We start from the raw sequence: 19800 nt of genomic DNA, 5'->3' as shown, positions 1-19800 counted from the left end.
GTTGGACTAAAATAAACTTAATAAACTTCTAGTCGTTTCCGGTGGTTTAGTTTTGTAGTTGTTAACTTTTACACGCTCCTCTACATTAGTCATGGTATTATTTATTATTCATTCATCCTAAATCCTGCGTGTTCTTTTCAGCTCTTTTTAAGTTAAAAAAAATAAAAAAATCATTTTACTCATGATGCACACAAATTAACCAATACACTATAAATAAATAAAAACATCTGGATTCATGGTGTCATTTTCTTTCTGCACTGCTTTTTTATTTTCAGTGCATATTTCCCTCAAATCAGGAGACAAAAAAAATCAAATTTTTCACAAGTTAAATTTAGTCTTTCTGAAGGGGTAAAAAAAAACACAATTGCTTTGTATTTATTCAAAGAAATGCTCTAACTTCGTGTGCATTTCACGTCATCATGCAGAGACACTCGGCTGCAGCAGCAACGTGAATAATTAAAGCTCGGTAGGGAATCGTTTGCCTGCAGAGCTTCTCCGATGCATCACTTACCAACTCCTTCCTTCTATCTATTTGCATTTCTTGGGGTTGGGTGGGGAGTAAGGGGAGGGGGGGGGGGTATACTGGGAATCTAGGAACTAGTCCAAACAAGCGTAAAAAGCTCCACAATGCCGTGAAGTCGAATAAAATATTGATCCTGAAATAGCCCCGATGGACAACAAATCCAGAAGACTAGTAGTTCAATTATTGATGTGACTCTGCATCCCTGAAGCGTGTGTACAACATGATAGTGATCGTGGGGGGCGCGCGCGGTTATTGAGAACACATTTTTTTGATCGCACAGGTAAGTCTCGCGTGTGTGTGTGTGTGTGTGTGTGTGTGTGTGAACTTGTGTGTGTGCGTGTCCGATCACCTCCTAGAAGCACCTCGGAGCTTCCCTAAACTCCTATTCCCTAAACTGCTCCCTACTACCCCCACCCTCCTCCTCCCCCTCCTCCTCCTCCTCCTCCTCCTCTTCCTCCTCCATCTCCACCGACGGGAGAAAGAAAGACAAGAATAACACGCTTTTATTTATTTCACATCCAAGGACCGGACCAATTTATAGAAAGCGTTCCTGTGATCTTAAGCAGAGCAGACCTCCGGCACAAAACTCATTTCAAATTCAAGAAAGTCAGCAGAATCATTTAGAGAAGAATGCATCTGGCTTGGATCAAGCAAAAAATGAAATATTAATAAATAACCACCGTTTACTCTTGGATTTACTATATGGAAGTATAACGATGCATGACTTCTACTTATATAAACCTTTCTTAAAACAAAAAAAAAATCTATCTTTATTATCTTTATGATACATTTCCGCTCAGTCTTTGTTTTACATATATGAGTTTGTAGTTTTGCTGATCACTGACAGGAGGATGACTTTGAACTCAGCTTCTACTGCTTAAAGGTTGTGTGTGTGTGTCTGTGTGTGTGTGTGTGTGTGTGTGTGTGTGTGTGTGTGTGTGTGTGTGTGTGTGTGTGTGTGTCTATTTGCCATCGGGGAAGTGGGGTTTTTTTTGCTGTGTGATTGTTTAAGACGCCTGTTGTCACCTTCTGCTGAGGAAACTGAGGGGCATCATTTGTGCAAACAGCGCGGCTGTGTGGTGAAGAGGAAGAGAGAGAAAGAGAAAGAGAGAGAAACAACATGGATAGAGGTAATGCCAGTGCACCCCCCACTGTGTTACACTCACTATAATAGCTTTAACAGCATTTATCTTAAAATGCACTCTCGTTACTGGGATTCACTCTTCACTCTGATTCTACTGGAACCCCCCCCCCCAAAAAAAAACAATGACAGGAAGTTAAATGCATGTCATGTGATAATCTTACACTTCTAGCTATACTGTGTAAACTGAGCCAATCAGCTGTGGGAGTGATCCACCTGGGACAGATGTGTTTTTAGACAAATGAGGCTCCGCATGGGAAATAACTGAGGGCCCCCCTCACATGAGGCAGGCTGGGGAGTGTTAGTCTGTAAACCTGTGAACTTGCTTAATGCACTTTAATGCGAATAACAGGAAGCGGGAAGTTGGGTTGATTTAAAAAAAAAGTTATGTTGGTGAAATGAAGGATGTTGCACAATTTGAGGGTAAATTATTAATATTAGAATAGATGCAGTGTAATGCAGGCATGCAGTGGACTGACTGACAGAGCTCCAAGCTGATCATGTAAGACATTTCTTGATAAATCATTTTTAGTTTTAGATTTTTCATAATAAAACTCACAGAAAGAAAATGAATGACGCAGCCTCATTGATTGCTATTTTCTGATTGGACAGCCTCTCTCACATCGCCAGTATATTGTATTCATGTGAAGGGCTTTTCCCGCTGCAAGGACACTATATCAACTCTCTGTTCAGATAATGAGCCAGACACGTCGTCAGGTATGGAAGGCCCGAAAGGCCAGAGGCCAAAATATGAAGGAAATTCACCAGTGAAGCAAATGACTAAATAATACATGAGACAATATGATATGTGGAACAAATGAATAACAATATCACAATGTAAAACAATAAAATCCGAGTAAATGAACTATTATCATTATCATTATACTATACTGTTATACTATTATCATTATTATTAATACTATACACTCAACAGCACTAATAATCATGATAAAATAATAATAATCATAATAATAATAATAATAATAATGATAATAATGATGATGATAATAATAATAATATGCCTCATAATTATTATCGCCACAATCATCATGATAATAATTAGAACATTATTTTACGTTAATTTCATAATAATACTAATAATAATAACAATGATAATGATAATGATAATGATAATAATAATAATAATAATAATAATAATAACAACAACAACAATAATAATAATAATATTAATAATAATAATAACAATAATAATTATTATTATTATTATCATTATTATGGCGTTCCGTTCTGACTGAAGCAAGCGTTTTTTAATTTCAGCATTTTCCAGTTTTCCGCTAAATTGAAGGGCCATGGTTAGACTCAGTGCTAATTGAAAACGAAAGTAACTAACGCATAACGAACAACAGACGCGTGACACAAAACAGACAATCAAACAAAAATGTGAGCAAAAATAAATACATATTTTGCAGAACACCTATGTCAGATTTTTGGTGCTTTTCGTTTGCAAGGCTCCAACAAAATAAAAGAAGCAGATTTAGAAGTGAAGCTTAAAAAGGTAAAAGTTTAAAAGCATCTTTTAAAAAAAATCAGTTAATATCTGTATTAGAGATCTATGTGAGTTCTTTTTTAACACCATATACATGACATGCATTGAGTGTTATTGTATCTTTGCACAGCACTAATATTCCTGTGGTTGCTCAGTGAGATTACAGAGCAGGAGTGCAGGGCCAAAGCGCTCCAAATGGCTTGTTTTTAAAGGATGTATCTCGTTTCTGTCAAGGATTAATTTGTCTTTTTACCGCACTTCCAACCCTTTCCCAAATTGCTTCCATACAGAGGTCACGACTCACGAGTCCATTATTGCTCATTCACACCATTTTTCACTGAATCGCTCTTTATACTGCGAGCACTGAGAAGCTGAAGAGGAAACACGAGAAGAAGAAAAAAACTATTTGGATTTGTGATAAGTTTGATCACTATTGATAATTATTAAATATTATTTCCTATTGAAAGATTTGTAACGAAATAATTATAATAATAGGTCTAATTTGCAAATAGCTCTAGCAGTATTAGTGTCAATATTATTATTATTATTATGAAGCTACTTAATTTGTAAATTGACATAACATACTATATTTTTTAATAAACGGGAACATTTAATTAAAAATCAATATCAAATAGTCTATAGAAATAGATGAATGGCAGACTGACTGATTTTTGTGTGCAAATGTTGACCTGAAATTTTCCCTTTTAATATCACCAATAAAACACCATTTAAATATAACTAATAGATTCATAAATGTCTCATTCATATCTGGCTTAGGCTTTATAAACTAGTTATAAAATATTAATAAGGAGTAATTCTAGGTTGCCAGATTGTGAATAATCTCTTACTAATTGGACCATCTGATTTATGCCCTGGAAAAGAGCTGCAGGAGCTCTGGACTAAAATCCATTTATTAATAACTTATTAAGCATTTATTAGCAGATTTATCACTGCATTATTGCCAGACGGATTTTTCACAACCTGACAACCCCCCCCCCTCCCCTATTTATTCTTATTTATGGCTTATAAGTGATCTTTAAAGAATGAATACATTATTTATTAAACACTATTAAAGCCAGAAACAATTTATAAACCTTTAATAGCCGATGCCCTGTCTGAAAAGTGTTAGCATATTTCCGTTTTTCATCGTTTCCTCGTGATAACTGGACAGAGATTGATTACAAGAACATGAAAAGAAAAAGAAAAATCTCTTACGAGGCTGATTTATGAAAGATATTTTCCTCCTTTAGATACACAAAACAAAGCCAACCCCAAACCACTGAACAGACTTGACAATGACAGACTGACCTTAAAAGTCTAAAGTAAACTGCGAGAACTTTTATTTCCTGAGCAAATTGCATTTATCAGAGACAGCAGCTATAATGTCCTTATGCATGTCTCAGCTTCTCAGTGTCTGGGCCCTTTGAGCTCTGATATGCAACACACAGGATTGTTTTCCTTTTGGTAAAAGCCGTGGCCCTCGCTGGCTGCCCCCGCAACCTCTTTTCCTCCCAATAAGTTCTTACCTGAAATCAAATCCGCCTGCTTAACGAGGAGGGAGAAAGTTGGAGCGAGAGAGGCAGTTGTGAGCGTCAGCACTCTGCACTATGTCATTGGGCACAAGTATTTGACAGTTGGAATTATCTGTAAATACTTCATTAAACAGTGTATGAGCTCCCCTCTTGTGCCTCATGGTCCACTTCTGGTAAGATTTACAAATGATAACATAAACACTTTGAAATATAAAGAAAGAAAAAAAGGAAAAAAGAAATTCAATTCTCATTTGAAAAGAATTGGACTGGGGAGGAGGAGGGAGAGCTGGGAGAATTTGATTGGAGCAACAAAACAGCGGAGGTCTCTGTAATGAGGTTTGGAAAGTGTGTTCAGTGTTTGGGGGCCAGGGTTTACTTGACCTGCCAGAGGGATTGTCTTCCAAACGGACGCCGTGCCAGGAGCTGAGCCGTCCAGGCATTCACTACTTACTACCTATGTATTAACCCCGCTAAGAAATGTGGAAAATAATATCTGAGTTGCTCAAAGCGCCCCAGACAAATAGGGTCAACTCGTCAGAAAGGGTGAACCTAATTCATCCTGCGACTTGGCCTCGGAGAAATGAAATGAAATTCGTTCTCTGCCAGTCAACTGTTTATAGCATGAAATTTTTCCTTAATGGATCCTCATTACAGCATCTAAAAGAAGCACTTGAACAGCCCAACAGACAGGACAGTCTATAGTCCAGTGCACACAAAGCTTGCCAGAAAAAAAAAAAAAAATTATAAAAATGCTCTCTGGCTCTGAGATAATCTACACTCACGCTGACGCTCAATAAAGTCTCTCCAAATTCAACTCCGTTCCACTTCCAGTCACCTCTCTCTACGCCTGACACAATCACCTTGCCAAACAAATGCACTCCCCATGTCAGCCTGTCTGCACTAATAACCCCTGCAGCCAGCCTCTTATACCTGAGAGCCTCATGTCAAGAGCAGGCTGATGTTTAGAGGAAATGGAAACTGATACAGTTTAAAAGTGTAGCCAGTGTGTGCTCTGGCAGAGGAGGTAGGATAGGAGGTGGGAGGTAAAGGAGGGGGGGCTGGGAGGGGGGGGGCATAGGGGTGAAAAAACATTGAGATATTAAATAGGAAGGAGTGAAAAAGAGAGATTTTTTAAGTTTTCATGAAGGGAGGTTGCAGGTGGAGCTGTGGGTGTTGTTCCCAAGGTAAAGCAGGACAACATTAAACAGGCAAGAGCTTATTTATTGTGTTGACATATAGAAACCCCCCCCCCCCCCCCCACCACACACACACACACACATGCATATCTGTATATAGATCCTACCATGAAGTCAGCTGGTTCCTGAAGGTTGTGGAAACATGTCGTCCATAGTCGACGTCCCGTCATCCCCAAACATCCCAACGTCTCCAACTGATCGCCCACAGGACACAGATGAGCAGAGGCCTTGTGGGTAAACAAGGGTGCGGGATAGTGAGCGGTTTCACTTTGCAGGTCTCCCCACAAGTGGGCGGAGCCAATAGAGTCAAAGTAAATGTCAATCATTTACTGTCAGACACCAATGAGGAAGCTTTTGTCTCCTGAAGTAAATCCCTTTGATTTCTCTAAAAGGAGTCAATGATTGAAAACATGCATTGAGGGACACCCATATTGGCCCGTCAGGCATGTGAGTCTAAATATGTGTGTGTGTGTGTGTGTGTGTGTGTGTGTGTGTGTGTGCTGATTCCTGAGTGGCTGTCAGTGCGATAATGATCTGGCCGGCTGTGTGGAGGGTGCAGGGTCAGAGGTGACCTCACTGCTGTGATCTTGTGTTTGTTATTGCTATGCTGCCCTTGGAACGGGTTAACATAGCACACACCGCATCAGCTGGTCTGCGCACTTCCTCTGACACACACACACACACACACACATACACACACAGACACCGCTCAGTTGTCAGGCCTGTGAGAGGTTTCTGAGGGTCACTTCCACATGTGCTGAAGGGCTCTGAGTGAACTAATCTAACTGGTGAAATGTTATCCCACTACAGGGAGGACAGGAGCTCAAATGACCCCACTACTGCGTTCCTTATCCCCTAATGTTCAGGAGAGCAGCCATGGAGAGAGATCTGGATCTGCATGTTACTGTGGAGCTCAGAGGGCTTTAGCTTGGGGGGTCTGTTTGGCATCTTTTTGTTTCCACGCAGCACTTTGGTCTGAGATAATAAGCACTGCCTGATTGCAAAACCTACATTCAAACACGTTATTAAAGCTATATGACGTTTGCAATATTCACATCTACAGTATGATTTCCTGGTTTTATTGCTACACATTTACAAAACTTTGACATATGCTTTATGTCTTGTGCATCATTTTATATACATTTTACATGAAACCCTATCTTACAAATTAAGATGAATATCTCTGGGATCTTTCTTTTGACTAAAAAATACAGTTCTATGTGTTTTGATAATATGTGACTGCACAGCATAAGGTTGTAAAGATGGAGCCACCAGTGGAAGAGTTTAAAAGATGAATGAATGAGGAGAATAAAGTTTTATACACACGCTAACCTGATGGAGATTTGCTACAACTTTACTAAAATCTTCTTGTTTCATTTCATTCAGTTTGTCCTAAAGCTTTACACTCATCAATACTCATCCCTCCTATTGTGTAAGGGTATTATTGATGTGTTGGCTCTCTTACTGTGAGGATAGGTTTTTTTTGGTTTGTTTGTTAGTCTAATTGATTTTGTTACAGTTAAAGGCGCCGACCACAAACTACAATGTCCACACTTCAAATAGCTGCTGTGGGCTTTTTTTTTTTTTTTTTGCATCTCCCTCATTTCCTGTCATCTGTTGTCTATTGCTATCTTATAAATAACCCACAATAATAACAATAACAATCAAAAAAAAAATTGTTAGATCTCAGTCCTCAGTGGAGCTAGTTTGTTTTATTCTGTCATAAAATAATGTCGACCTAATGTCCAAAAATATGCACGTTACAATAACCAAAGATATCCAAAATACAAAGAGATTAAACAGAGCATGTGTTACATAAATGTGAAGACAGATTCAATTAACCGTAACAAGAAAGTATGTGAATTTATCAAGTGTACAACAATGAATAAATGTGAATGAATTTCCTATGCTATTTTGTACAGAACAATAGAAATGAAATAAGCCTGTGAACTTTAAATATTATACAATTGTTGTTATTGTGCAATATTTAAGCCAGATTTTTGGGAATGGCTAGTTTTCTCTCTTACCTATTGAGGTGGACACAGGATTGTAGAAGTGCATTAGCATTTCAAGTATTGTGTATGTAACTCAAGACCCATTTGTTTAGACGTGCCTTTGTAATTTTCTTTCTATTGTCTATTATACTATATATTGTGTATTATCTATTTATTTATCTATTTATTTCTGTCTTATCTGTCTGTTTATGCTTTATTTCCCCTGTGAAGCACTTTGTGACATTTCTCAAAAGGTGCTACATAAATAACGTGACTTCCTTACTTGCTTGTATGATGTGGATATCTCTAAAGCATCTCGCAGTATTTAATTGACAGGCCTCAGCCTCGAGATACATTTGCGGTGAAGCCTCCTTAACAAATATAATAGCGGCCACATAAGAGAGCTATGGAGGCAGTTGTGCTGACTGTAGCTGTGCCAGCAGAGGTATGCTAATGGAGTCAGAGGATATTTCTCTGTGCGTCACAGGTCTCCTCTGAGTATGGTGGTCGGCTGCCCACCCACCTCCTTAATTTTCATACTTCAAACACTCAACAAAGACCTACTAATACAGAACATATTGGGAGGGGTTGGAGGGCTAGTGTGCTGGACATGTAAGAGACACAAAGAACGAGAGAGAGTAAGAATAAGAGAGAGAATCCTCTTAATCAGTCATTATTTATAGTCCAGGGAGGTTTTAAATCAACATGTTCAGGAACCGAGGCCAGGCCTTATGGCTTTATAACTGCTGTTCAAATAATCACAGCACAGATACCAGATATGGATCACTCCTCTTTGGCTCCTGACTTTTTCTCACTCACATCCTTACATCCTCATCTCCATCTCAATCCTTTGCCTCTTTTCTAACGTTCCAGGGTCCATGTTTCACTACTGAAATACATATCTCATTATGTATTTGAATAATTCTTTGCTGCATTTGGTTATGAAAGAATTGCTACTTACATAAAGAAGGAAGGTAGCAGAGGAAGTTTATATCTACCTTTGCATAAATGTCTGCATGCTCATGAACACACACACACACACACACACACACACACGCACACACACACAGATACATGCCTCTGTGTGTGTGTGTGTGTGTGGTGTTTTGCGAAAGCTGTGAAATGAAAACAAATGGCGATCCTAAGCGGAGCGAACATGACTGATGGAGCTGCTCAGAGGGAACAGAAGCATTAGTGTGTATGGAGAGTGGTCTGGTTTGGCACATGGGGGGGTGTGGATCTGTGTGCGTGTATGTATGTATGTGTGTATGTGTGTATGTGTGTGTGTATGTGTGTGTGTGTTATAGGGGGTGGTAATAGAGGAATGGGTATGACAAGGAAGATGAGGGGAATGGTGGGATGGAGTAAGTGAAGGTCTGACATTGCCAGAACCAGCCATGTGTCATTGATTAACCGGGTTGAGTTGCAATGATTTAGTTGACAAAACATCACATTAGTGCTGTGGATCCAAATCTGTGTGTATATATATGTGTGTGTGTGCGTGTGTGTGTGCGCGCGTGTGTGTGTGTGTATGTGTGTAGATTAATGATCCAGGGAAAAGCCAGATACTTGTTGACACAGACTGAGGTGCCAGAGTGATATCATGACATTGTTTTATTTCTCACGGTCCTATTTTTTTTATTTTTTTTTTATTACTGAAGCATTATTGAGTATGACTGCAATACTTTCTTGGAAATAGTACTTGCAAAAATGATTCATGCAAGACACTTTTCAGCAACCGTAAATATTAAAACAGAAAAACAGCACAGCGATTGTTCAGCTATTGTTAAAGAAATTATCGTAATTATATTGGAGATGCAATATAATTCAGTTGATCAGTTTCATACAACAGATTATGTTAAACCTTTGAGTTTTAGTGTCAGGAAGATAAACAAATATTGCTTTACTTGCAAACCAAAAGCCATGCCTTTTTGAAATTACACAATGGGTTTTGGAATTGGTTTCATGGACTTTAAGTTTATGGAGCTTACTCAACTCATAAAACAGCGTGAAACCATTCGAATCAGGGGGAAAAAGGTGAAAACCACCAACAATGAGGATTTAAGTCACAAAGCCTCTGGATCTTTTTTTTCTGGATCTCAGAATGCAGGTTCAGCTGAAAAACAGAGCTGACTGTAAACACTGTGAAACTACATCTACTATGACTACTTACAGTGTTTCTGCATATGTGCGTGTGTGTGTGTGTGTGTACATGTGTGTTAAAAAGGTGGAAAACTTGTGCGTGTGTGTGTATGGGAGAGGTGAAAGGGCCAGGTTGACTAGACAAGAGGAGTGGATAAGTGAGGGACAGGAACAGCCAACACTTTTCTTAAACCGAAGCCGGACCTGTTTTATCTCAGTGTGAGACGAGAGGGAGGGACAGGGGTCTTTGCAGGGACAAGGCCAGGCTCAGCGTTGTGTGGCTGGGAGAGGAGGAGGAGGAGGAGGAGGGGGTAAGATGAGGCTGCTGTAGGCCTGGGGGTCTGTCTGTCTGGGAGCTGTGTTAGGCCTGCTCTTGGGGCTAACTGATTAGGCTATAATTTGAGGGGTGTCTTGAGGGAGCAGCCCCCTTTTCGCTCACCGCCACCACCCATGGGAGGCTGGAGTAGGTGCAATAGGACCCCGAGCACACATACACATGCATGCTTATGAAATGATGGATAAGCAGACGTGGGGATTGAGAACAGGAAGTGATGATTTAAACAGAGCACCAGAGACGCCAGCTAGAGAACCACTGGCCCTCCCTCTCACTAAAACTAAATGCACACTGGAAGGAACAGGTATGCTTTGAAATATGTTTAATATTAACATCGCCAGCACAAAGTCATTTAATTTAAAGCGGCTGTAATCAGTATTTCAATGGATCACCAATGGACGACATGTCTACTTGTATGTGGAAAGCATTGTTAGTAGTGATGAACCCACCAGACTCAGACCTCAGCTTTTTAGTGTTTTACAGCTCACTGTTTTGGTTTTATGGCTTACGACTTTAGTGTTTTGGTTCATTCTTGACATTCTCGTTGATCGCATTTTTTGGCTGCTGCAACTTTTCCAGAAAAAAGACAGACAAAATTAGCAAACATCTGGTGAACAGAGTGGATAAGAGACAGATATTTTTTTCTCAGGAGATGGTGGAGACCAAAAACAAAGCCAAAAAGACAGTGAATGTTGGTCTTACATTTCTCAAATAGACTCCAAATGAATAATAATGTTGCTCCATGTATGCTGCATGCCTAAATAAATAGTTTTTTTTAAAATATCGAGCTTATAATGTGATATGTCAGTGTTGTGTTTACAGCTTGTTTCCATTGTCCACAATTGACAAAATATTAAATCACTGCAGGTTCAAATGTGTCACTTTATTCATACTGTATGTTCTGACAATTTGTTTCTACTTTTAATATATTCCCTGCACACCAAAGAATATTTCTCCACATATCAAAAATGAATCAACTCAGCAACCCACTTTAGTCTCCATGAGAACCTTCATATTTTAAGCAATACGGATGACATACAAGCTGTAATTAAGGCTGCATATAATATTTATTGCTGTTTTAAGCAAAGAATCTGATATTTAACCAGTAATTACCAGGTACTAAAGCTCAGCCCTGCTTTGTTTCCATGTGTTGTTTGGCCATTGCCATGACGCTGTGTGGGTCTCCACTGTCAACAAGCAGTCTGCAATCTCCCATTAGATCAGATGCTATTAGGGCAGAGAGGAGTCATTGAGCAAACAGTGTCCCTGCCTTTAAAACCAGGTTATCTAATCTAGTCAATAGGGATGAGCTGGACTTTGGAGTTCACAGACAGACAGGGCAGTTTGTCTACAAGTATTGTTTGGCAATGGATAGAAACGTCACTCATGATCAGGTGAGTTTTCATTGGCCAATTCACACGCCAGTTCTCATTCGGTGTATGAGCTTTATGAGCAGGATCAGATAAGGGTTTGTGGAGGTACTTAGTTGAAGGTCAAATAAAGGCTGGTGCTGATGATAGGACTTGTAATGTGCACCAGTGGACTGCTTTGTTTTGTAGCACTGACAAAACAGTGAAATTGTTCAAAAATCCCAACTTGAATGTCAATTGTGGGAGACCAGAAGTGGGTTGAGAGATTCACCTGTCGCTGCACAGGGGAGGAGTTTAGAAAAGAGGAGATTATATTAGGGCTGGGTTTGTTCTGTTCAAATCCTTTGTCTGACACCATGGTGCTACACCAATACGTTTGTATGAAATGACAGGTTGTTTTCAATAACTTATTGTTTATTCTGTGATTTATATGCTGACTTTCTAACAGATCATGATGTATTAATTTTGAGCTGTTTGATCCATTGATTCATACCCCTGACTCAGTAAATGGTTAAATGGCTCCTGGATCCTCGTGTTTGAATGTGCACACCAGTTAGAAGCTCTAGTTTAGTCATCCTTTTACAACCTAATCAGGCAATAATAATCTAAATTACATCACACATCAAGTTTAACCCTCACATACTGTTCATATTTGGGCATTTCACGGTATTTCACCCCTCATAATTAGTCTCTATAATATCAAAACCACAAATCACTGATGAACACCTGATCAGTCTTTCTTAAATTGGTGATTGGTGATTGGTGATCCTTAATGAAGCTTTCAGAAAGCAAAGCGTGTTCAAACTTTAGTTCTTATGCTTTTTGTTGAATGGTGATGTCTACATTTATGAATAAATATGAGTCCAGTATACACAAAAACACTTTTAGAAAGTTGAAATATTTCCTTTTTTGAGGATAAGTCATCAAATTTCTGGCTAAAAGAAATGTTTTTAAGGTGTTTTTTTTTCTTCTCTTAAATGAAAAAAATGGGTCAAATTAGACCCTGAACAGTATGTAAAGATTCAAATATAGTCTTTTTTCATGGTCCTTCAAGCTGTAGGGAGCCTCTAGACTGGATATGAATCAAAGCCAAAAAAGTAAAAACACTCCCATAACAGGAGAATCTACCTCTGCATGACATTGGAGAACTAATAACCACAGCACGCAAAACTCATACAATAGTCCAACCTGCCAATAGAAAAGAAAATATCCATGAGAATATATCTTCTGTACCTGTTGTCAAGGGCTCCCAGCTCATTTACCTGCCAGTCAAATGCCCTCAGCTCACTCAACTACCAGCCAATGGTCCTCCGTCAAAGTACATTGCAGTCAAACACTCCAATGCATGCCCTCACCCACCCTCAACTCTAGTTCCTCTCAGCCAAGCGCTGCCTGACTATACATATTCCAACCACCTGTCTTGAGCTCCTGTGCATTTCGGCCAAGTACATGTAGCCCAAGCATCTTCCAGGCCAATTACTTTAGTGCATTTTGGTCAACTACCTGCAGCCCATGAATACCACAGCCAAGTGCTATTAGCCCTTGTGTATTAAGGTCAAGTGCCCCCAACCAGGGGTCAAAGTGTGAGGGAACAATCTGGATTTTTCAGTCTGTGAGACTATTACATGAGGAGAGACCTCCCCTCAGGTTTTTATGGCACAACATGGAACATAAGTCCTGCCACAGGTCTATGAATACTAAGTGCTTCCATTTGGAACAACCAGCTGTCTGTGCTGTACCACATATGCAGCCCAAATGCATGTCCAGGATGAGCAGAATGGAGATATTCTGGAAATAGTCACTCTGTGTTTATAATTGTCTTTGATCACTCCCATGCCCAAAAGAATCAAACAAACTCTTCCTAAAGATGAAAACTTTGAGATGAGGCAATGGGCCAGTAATATTCAATCTGTTAAGGTTAGGTTTAGGGTTAGGGTTGTGGATTAGGGTTTTGTTGTGGGTGATTTACCATCAGAGACACAGTCACACAGCACTGAGTTTTGGCTAAACCAAGCCCACGAGAACAGACCCAAGAGAAGGTGCTATTGGGCTAATTTGGCACTGTTCATCAGACTCCTTTGGCTTTAAGTGTAGACCTGATCTGTACCATAACCTCACCTTGAGAGGAACATTAATAAAGTCACAAAATGATCCATTGGGATACATTGTGTCTTTTACTACAAGAGCCACAGTCCTACTGTAACAGTTTTGGATTAATCATGAAGAATTGTACACACCTATAAAAGACAGAGAATTGAGTCATGCATGGAAAAAGTGGAAAAGTGAACTCCCAAATTTGACTCATATCACCTTCCCTACATAGTTGGGAAAGCAGTGGCAGTGGTAGCTCATTTGTAGTTTTATAGAGAAAACAGTATATACTTATGTGATGCTTCAGTGCATACGGTTCAAAGGCATATCTGAAGGTAGAGGGCAATGATGGACGGACCCATGTTTCTTTTATGATGATTAGATCACAAGTAACTCCCTGGAAATATCTCTCCATGCTTTCTCTGAAGCTATCTGCAGCCCTAACAGGGGCCCAGCTGGCTCAGTTGATTCAAACAGAATGAATACTCCCTCTCCATCAGACAATTCTGCGACAGACTCCACTGTAGTCCTGAATTGGCTACAGTAAAAATCATGCCAATACAAAGTCTCTGTCGCCAAAATAATTGTCAAAATACTTAAATTTACCTCTGCTAGCCAATGGAGGTACTGTAAACTCAAATCAAAATCCAACTGATGATATTATAAGGGCCAAAAGCATTCAGGAACTAATCAGTCAAGGCTGATGGCACAAAGCTAATAATTACTCAACCTGCCCGCAAACCAACAACCTCCTGGCCAGGAGACTTCCTCTGAATTGCGAAAACCTATGTTCTGTAGTTTCACACAAATTTAGCAAGGTTCCTGTTTTGCCTGATCCCTGTCAATACAACACTTGGAAGGAAAGAGTCCCCTCTGTACATTAGCATTCATCCCTCAAAGCTGACTTGAGCCAAAGAAGAGGCCCTGTTACCTCAAAGACCCAATGTGAAAGAAATTTCCTGTCAGAGTTGTCTTCTACCCCACAATCCTCATTTTGACAGTGTTCTAGAGTTTATCAGAGTAGGGGGTAGACTTACACAGATAGAAACTTTAGATAAATTAGATATATAGATTCTAAACATCCCACAATCTTCCCCCTGATTAAACATTATGATGAACAACTCCTACATCCTGGACTAGAAAGGGTCTTTGCAGTCATCTGCCATACTGAGGATCCTGTGTGGTAGGCAAGCTATGAAGAAACATCAGTTGTCATGTAATGGATATAGGAAATGGCATACAAAACATACCTATCCTAAGACTTACCTCCTTCCTGGTTTCCTCCCTCTTGGTCAACAGGTGTGTATTGCTTGGGTCCACTCAACTCACCAGTCTTGATACTGACAATTTTCTAGTGTCCCTTCACATTGCTCATACAGGGCAACCCTATGAGTTATTACCTGATTACCTGTTAGCCTAAAGAGGCATTCTCCACCCTTAATCCAAATCTAAAGGTCATTTTAGAAAAACAAATACATTTTCAATTCTATCCACCAAATGCCCCTCATTTTAGTAGTATGTGGGAGAGAGAAGTAAAATCAATCAAGTCTGCCCTAAGGGTCGTATTAGGGACTCAAACTATAACTGAAGAAGTCCTCAACTTCAAACCCATTGGATATGTGTCTGTGCATGTAGCTGATCCTGATCTTATAACTGCAGATCTTCTCATCATGGGAAGGAGAGACGCCTCCCTCCCTAAGGCATTGTCTGCAGGTACTGAGATCTTTCATAGACGATGGAGATACACTATAATACCGGCTGACCTGTTTTGGCCCCGATTTACTAGGGACTATCTCCCCAACCTCTAAATCATCTAGAAAGGAGCAGTGGTTATGGGCATAGACCGTCGGCCGCTGAGGGGTTTGTGGCCTGTGGGAAAAATAACTCAAGTGAGGCCCACCAAGGATGGAAGAGTTTGGGACGTGGCTGTTACCATTAATAGTAATATTTTAGACCTGTGTCCCAATTATTAACCCTTGAAATATTTCATATTTGAAGGGGTGGCTTTTCAAAAGTCTCAAGCTCGAATGCCAATTGTGTGAGACCAGGAGTCGGTGGAGAGATTCATCTGTCAGTGATAAGGGGTGGAAACTAAAGAAGGTGAGGTTATTTAAGGGCTGGATGTGTTCTGTTCAAATCCTTTGTTAGAGACCACGCTGCTACACCAGCATTTGAATTTGTCCCAGATAACTTATTGTTTTTTATCTTTTAAATTATGTCTTCATGTTAGATTGACAGAAAACCATCCAGTCAGTCATTCCTGTCACTCAATAAATGGGAAAATGTCTCTTGGATCCTCGGGTTTAAATGTGCACGCCAGTTAGAGGTTATGTACTACCTAATCAGACAATAATAATTAAAATTGTATCATATCAAGTTAAGAATATAAAGTTGCTGTTTTTTTTCAAAAATCAAGTATCATCATCTAGATTTCTTTATAGTAACAATTTCCCTCCTTGTGTTTAAACTGACTGTGATTTCTTGCTGACCTGCAGTAAGGAGACAGTGAAATCAAGTTCTACTTGAAGACAGAAAAGACTGAAATAATGAATGACAACTTGATTTGTTTGACTCAGGTGAACTTTAGTATGCATTTTTGTATGGAGCAAGGGCTGTAGATTTTGTCCCCGTTCCTTCCAACGGAAACATGTTAGGAAAAGATTCCTTCATTGCCAAAATGCACAGGAGGAACAATTATAGTGACCACAAACTATTGCAATGTACATGTGCGTGTCATTGGAAGACAAACATAAAAAATGTGAACCTATTCTTTAGGCGCGATCCTGGATCAAGTTCGTATTATACAATAATGAGGTGCCAACATTTAAACATTACGATTGGCACAGAATTGTAAAGAGAAGACACCCAAGGTTGTCCTTGTCATAGCTACTTACACTCATCATGCCTATAACACTGTTTTCCTATAATATTCCTATATGTTTTGTTTCATTTGTGTAAACATCTTCTCAAGTCTCCTGCTCCTCTCTCTCTCTCTCTCTCTGTCTCTTCTCCTCCATGGCCGAATGCTTCAGTCCAGGCTCAGGAGGCAGAAGTGGCTGTGTAAGCGGGCCCAGCCTAGGCCTGGCCTGCCCAGCATCAGACTAAGTGCCTCTGACAGCCCACCGCACAGTTATTAACTGTGATCCGCCACCACAGGGCCTGGGCAACCCCGCGCCGAGGGGAGGGTCCACCAGAGGGCTCTGCTCTAAACACAAAGACTGCTTTCACCTCGCTCTCAGTCTCCTCTGCACTCCACCATGTACCCTCCTAACACCCCCCCACACCCTCCTCCACAGACACACACACACACACACACACACACACACACACACACACACAGACGCTAATACATATTTACATGATTTCATATACTGTGCATACAGTTGTTCTAATATGGTCCCATTCATGTGACGTTGGAACTGCTGGGAAGTTGCTCGGCCGGCTGCCCAATCCCTTGACACTGATGGGCCAGATAAAAATGCAGTAGTAAAGGACAACTGTGAAGGTGGCTCTTTTATAGATTACTGGAGGGCATATACATAACCACACCACTGTAACATACAGCCAGGGCATGTAAAGTGCTGCCTCACCGGCTTTCTGTTGCCTATGGAATGCTGTCCATAGACTTGTGGCTTTCATCCATATAGGTGGTCTGCGGCACTGTTTGTCCTGCGCTCGCCCTCCAGTATCCCAGCCACCCCTTCTCTTCCTCAGGATGTGGGAGACCGGAGAGCCATCAGCCCCTTCAAACAACAACACAACACGGGTCATTAGAAGACAAAATTGGGAGAGAAATAAATAAATGTTAGTGAGGGGGAGGACAGAAAAAGAGAGAGAGAGACAGACAAAAAAGGAGAGAGAGAGAGAGTGATATCCATAATGACAGTTGACTATGTTTAGCCCCCAGAAAGGCATTGGGATAAACAGCAGCTCGTCCTAGCTAACAGGAGGGCTTTAAGTCGCTGAATTGAAAACCCCCAAAGCCACTTTTTCCTGCCCACATTGGCCATAATGAGAGCCCCACCATTCAATTGTTGAATAGTTGAGGCTTTTCCCTTTGAGGTGACTGGCTTTAATATAGAAACACGACATACACAGTGGAGCAATGGACGTCCCCAGCAGTGTTCAAAGCTGTGGCGGGATAAGGATACGGCTGACATGCATTATTCCTTACAAAAGCTGCCCTTTGTTTGCTTTATGCTCAGATCCCACAAATTGTAGGCTTTGTCCGTCAACATTTCTTATTTCGGGCAAAGTCCTTTTTTCCCTCCTCATCCCCCCTTCCTCTCTCTCTCCTGCTGTCCTCCCTGGCCTTGGTATGTGTCGATGTTTCACTGCATTGATAACTACACACACATTGAACGCAGTCAGATGACTGTCTGTTTTAATTCATCCTTGCTGCTGCTGCTCTGCGGGGGCTCGTAGGGAGTCCTGTTCAGCTCAGAGATGGTAAAATTCAACCCAGACTGTCAGAACGTCATGATGGTGACACAGTCAATTAAATATCTATCTATGCAAGTTACCTATTGTCCTACTTTCATGGAATTAAAATGGGAAATAATTAGATCAGAATGATATCATCCTACTCAGATGTGAAAAACCATTTAAAGTGTGAGTGGGATGTGTGTTTTGAAAGATATGATTAATTTGAATCACATTTTTGGAATTTTAAAAGCGTTGGAACAAAGCTCTCATCACTATGTACAACAATTAAGATTAAGAGTGGCTTCGGTTTCCAACAATGGCATCAAATGACAAACACTTTATCATATAACAGAGGCATTCATTCTTGTATAAGCTTTTATACTAACAAACAGATTGTAAGCATTTTTCTATTGAAGTAATAGCAATAGTCTAGCAAAATGTGTCAAAAGTGGTCTGAATCATTTTTTGGGAAACGATTGAAACATTTTTCAAGCTCTGCTTTGAGTAATACTTCGATGTCATTTTGGGGCTGCTCTCTTTACCAGCCCTGCGTCTGACAGGTCAGGCACCATTAACTGAGCACACTGCCATGTCAGTGCAGGTCATAACACCCGCTGGCGCCACTGCACACACACACACACACACACACACACACACACACACACACACACACACACACACACACATACACACACACACACACACACACACACACACACACACACACCAGATTGCTCAATTAGCCCTCCTTTAGCCTGTGCCTCTCTTAACCCTGCAGCTACGCTTAGAAGTCATTACACTCAGGGTCAAGTGTGATCCCTGTGCTTATCTGCATCAACAACTGGCAAGTGCAGCCATACACACACCCACGTACACACACCCACGTACTACACTCATGCATACACAACAGACACAGACCTCTAGCGAGTCTTGTGGGTAATGAAAGGTGATTTAGGGAGGCATGTGACTGAAGAGGCAATGCTGCCCTCATGTGCTCTACAATTTGTCATTACAAGTGACTTTTAGATCCTCAAGGCTACTTATGTGCTACACAAACAGTGTGGACGCACACCTATTTGGTCAATGCAGAGAGAGATGGGCTTTAAAACACTGGTGGGAAGCTGGTGTAGGTCTTTCAATATTACAGCTCAAATTTAGTGAACTGAGTGATCTAGCTCATGCACAGGCTTTGACTTTGTGTGGTTTGGTAGCTTGAAAGGGGCTGGATCTCTCCGGTCCTATTAGGCGGCAATAGCTGGAGTATTTGACTGTGAGGTGAAACGGGGAGATGTTTTATCTGAGCAGGATCACAAAGCTTCTCTTCTCCCCGCTGAAGCCTCTTCAGTCTGAAAATGAGTAAGGGATGTGTGGTGGGTTGAAGAGGAAACTCCCTTTACCGCAGCCCTGCTATCTCTGTGGGAGTTCATTATAAACACACAGACTGGCCACACACATACACATGGACAGACATGCATGCATACACACAAGAATACAGACACATACTCATTCATAAGCACATATTGTATGCACAATAAGCACACATGC

This window comes from Scomber japonicus, chromosome 11 (assembly GCF_027409825.1).
Source record: "Scomber japonicus isolate fScoJap1 chromosome 11, fScoJap1.pri, whole genome shotgun sequence".
Taxonomy (NCBI): Eukaryota; Metazoa; Chordata; class Actinopteri; order Scombriformes; family Scombridae; genus Scomber; species Scomber japonicus.
This window is presented reverse-complemented; position numbering follows the sequence as displayed.